This window comes from Arachis ipaensis, chromosome B02 (assembly GCF_000816755.2).
Source record: "Arachis ipaensis cultivar K30076 chromosome B02, Araip1.1, whole genome shotgun sequence".
NCBI lineage: Eukaryota > Viridiplantae > Streptophyta > Magnoliopsida > Fabales > Fabaceae > Arachis > Arachis ipaensis.
This window is the reverse complement of record NC_029786.2, coordinates 72306154-72310096: the sequence shown is the minus strand read 5'-3', so window position 1 is coordinate 72310096 and position 3943 is coordinate 72306154.

Sequence of the window (3943 nt, the reverse complement as noted above, 5' to 3'; positions counted from 1 at the left end):
TTTTTTTTAATTATATATTTTTATTGTTATATTTTTCATCTCAAATCTTTTGAATGAAAAAATGAGAAGAAATTGAATTTTCATAATTTGTTCTAGTTTATCACCAAACAGAATATAAGAGCACAAAATTTTGTATTGTTTTCCCTTATGTCTTGTTGTCAGTGTCTTATCATATCCTATTCTCAGAAACAAATGCAGTGTCCTAGTGTGAAATGAAAATTCCATCACAGCAATAATAGCTATTATTTGATCATTTCCTCCTTTTACTTTAATTTCTCTTAATTAATTACTTTTGGTTAGACATTTGATTCTACGTAGAAGTATGCTGGGATCATGCTATCAAGTCCAGAAAGCTTCCCTTTGATACTCTCGATTTTTTTTCTTTAAAGATCCATATACTAAGGAGAGTCAATTATACGGAGTTAACTCTATTGAAAGAATTATTGTGATTTTCTTTTGTTTGCTATCATTGTACATAATTTGCCATTTTCATCCTTATCATTGCACATAGTTTGTCATTTTTTTTTTTGTTTTTCGAACTGAGAAATTATTGTGATTTTATATTCTATGGATGATTCTTATTTTTGTAGTGAAAAATATGAGATTTTTCCTTCTCTATTTTTAAATAAGTATTTCATTCTAATCCACAAAAATCTACAAATAGTTTATGTTATGTTTGATATGAAAAGGAGGAATTTTTAATTCAATAGCTCATTATTTTACTAGCTTATGTGAAAAAAGATCATTTGAGACTACTTATCATATACTTTTAGTTGTATAAGGTTATGTTTTGTAGTTTGAATTTTTCAAGGATTAAATTTCTGAGTTTGAATATTTCTTATGTGCTATACACTATATCATGTATTGCTATGAAGTCTATTTTTCTTTAACAAATGAATTACTTAATGTATCATGTGATTTATAGTTTATGTTTATTGTTTATGACATCGAGCTTTGAACTTGAATTTGGCATTTATGAATTGGAGATAAGTGCCTCACAAAAAAATATTTTTATATTGTATAAGGTGATACCATAATTTTATATAAAACTTTAGTTTTTTTTTTTTCAAAAAATAAATTGTTATATTGTAATTAAAAATGTAACTATCTAGTTATTTTTATTATTGATATGTCCACCGTAAATGTTATATTATTGAAAGAAGGGAGTTTGAGATTAGTTATTACATGATGGTTCTTGTATAAGATTATGTTCTTGAATTTGAATCCTTAAAAGTTCAAATTTTAGTTGCAGAATCCTTTAATTGTCCTAGCTTATATGAAAAACATGATTGAAATTTAGTTTATTACACAAGATGAAAGTGCTTTTTTTTTTTTTGTTCTTTATGATAGTGAGCTTCGGAATTGAGTTTGGTATTTAGGAGTTGGAAATAAGTACATTAGAATAAGGTACTTTTTATACTGTGTAATGTGAAACCATAGTTTTATATAAAACTTTAATTTTTTTTTCAACAGATGAATTGCTATAATCTAACATAAAATGTCACTTTTTAAGTATTTTTATTATTAATATGTCCACTCTAAATATTATATTTTCATAGATGGATACTAAAAATATCGAAGATACGAATCTTAAAGATAGAACGAACGTCATACATGACTCAGACTTTCAAGTAAATCAAATCACTTCTATTAACCAATATCATCCTGAACCAATACAAATCTTAACTAGTGTTAGCGAAGAGTTAGAAAAGAGACAACATATATGTGTCACATCTCTTTCATGTGTTATTGTAAAACCCGCAAAATTAGTAAATAATTAGCTAATAAATTAATTATTAATCAGAAAAATGAAAAAATAAAATTTTATAGTTTAATGAGATAAAGCTAATCAAAATAAGAATTTTGACTCTAATTTTAAAGAATTTGGCCTAAGATTGGGATGAACGGGTCGAACTGGTCAAACCGGGCCCGTATTGGGCCCAAGGCCCAACCCAACATACATAAGCTAATGAGCTCAGCTCCCTTTCCTTTTCCAAAACATGAAAACACGTTGGAAACTTCAAGAGAGGGAAGACGAGAGTTCCAAAACCTAACCCTCCAATCAAATCCAAATAACTTTTGATCCGAAACTCCGATCGTTGCACCGTTTGCGGCCACGCATTCACCGCGACGAGCTCTACAAGACACGTCCAACAATTTTATAGGACCAAATTGGCTTTGTGGACTTGCTGGATCTTGTTCCAATTTCGCGTTGGTAAAGTGAGACAACCTTAACCCTTGTCAAGTTACTGAATTTGTGAACCCTAAGTAATCCTAGTGTTGTTATATGAAATTTAGATAGAATTGTATACTTGGAAATAATTTGGTAATATTGGAGAAAAATTGGCAAAGCTGGGAGCTTTAGCGTGAACTTTGGGGCTATGGATATTTGTTAACGGTGGACGCTTGATGTGTTCCAGGATTAACGGAAAATCGGCTAAGGTATGGTTTTGATTTCTCGTATATAATATGTACGGTGTCGTAAAAACTTAGGCTAGACAACATAGGATAAGTTGAACTGCATGTTAGATGCATATTTAGTGACTTTGGTTAATACAATGTGTGTTGAGTTTGGTCTTGGATAATTGGGTGTTGGCTAATGATATGAATATGGTGGATAGTTGATGAGATGATGAATTGAATGAATGATAGTAATATATAAATGTTTGAATATCAGAGTTTGTTGATTATTGAAGTTGAGTTTGCTGGATTTGTATGAGATTATTTAAAAATTGAGGTATGATTGGTTGTGGTAGGATGTGGGGCTGTGTTGATGTAATATGATACGTTTTGGTGCTGATTATGGGCACAGAAAGTTGGTTTTGAGTTGTGATTTGATGAAAATAGAGGTTTGAGGACTCTAGTAAAAATATGATTTTTAGCCAAACTTCAGCGAGCCATAACTCAGCTTCCGGACCCCCAAATTGTTTCAAACTTATCTCATATGAAAATTGGGTCCGTGAAGTTTATACCGTTAGAAGAATGAATGAAAAATGCTTTAAAACAAGAAAGTTATGGGTGTTAGAAGTTCGGTATGCAAAACTAAAATTCTACAGCACTTAGCATTTTTACCCATTTTGCAGAACTTGCGTACACGACCACCTGCACGCGACGTGACCAACCCTTTCGGGTTTGTATCTCGCATACGCGAGCAAGGTGCATGCATACGCGAGCAAGAAAATCGCACCCACGCGTATGTGTGGGCCACGCGTATGCGTGACCCCTGTTTTCAGCAAAGTGGATTTTATGTTTTAAAACCCAATTTTGAACCTCTAAAGCTCTATTTTTACTCTTTTAGACCTAAATATTAGTTTTAAGTATAGTGATAAGATTAAGTTATGAAAAGGGAGGTTATTTGGAAGTGAAGAAAGGCTTGGAGTGATAAATTATGTGCGAGGAAGTGCAAAATTGATGATGATATATGATTAAGGATAGAGTTGAAAATGATAAGATTTGATTCGTGATGTGACTATATTGAGAGGTAAATATTGAGATTGGCAATGACCAAGTATGGCCAGAATGGTCGAGATGGCAAGATCTAGGTATGATCTCGCTTGCGTGTTAACTTGAAAATCTTATCGGATGGCAAGTTGAGGACGGAGGATCCTCTCTCTTGTTGTGATGGGAATTTGGGGAAGGTAGAAAGGCACTCTCCTTCGTATTGTTTTTCCCACATTCTTCTCTAGTTGCAAGGTGGAAAGGCACACTCTTTTAATACGGAAAGACATTCTCCTTCGTGATACCTCTAGGAGAAGGTGGAAAGGCACTCACATTCGTTAAAGTTCCTCCTGAAGATGCGTAACCTAGAGACCATATCCAAGTTAGCTACCGTGTAAGACCCAAAATTTTTGAAAAGTCTTATTATGCACTAATTTCATATTATATAATTATTTACAATTTTAGTTTAAAAAAATTACTTTATTAAAGATAATTAAAGTCAGCT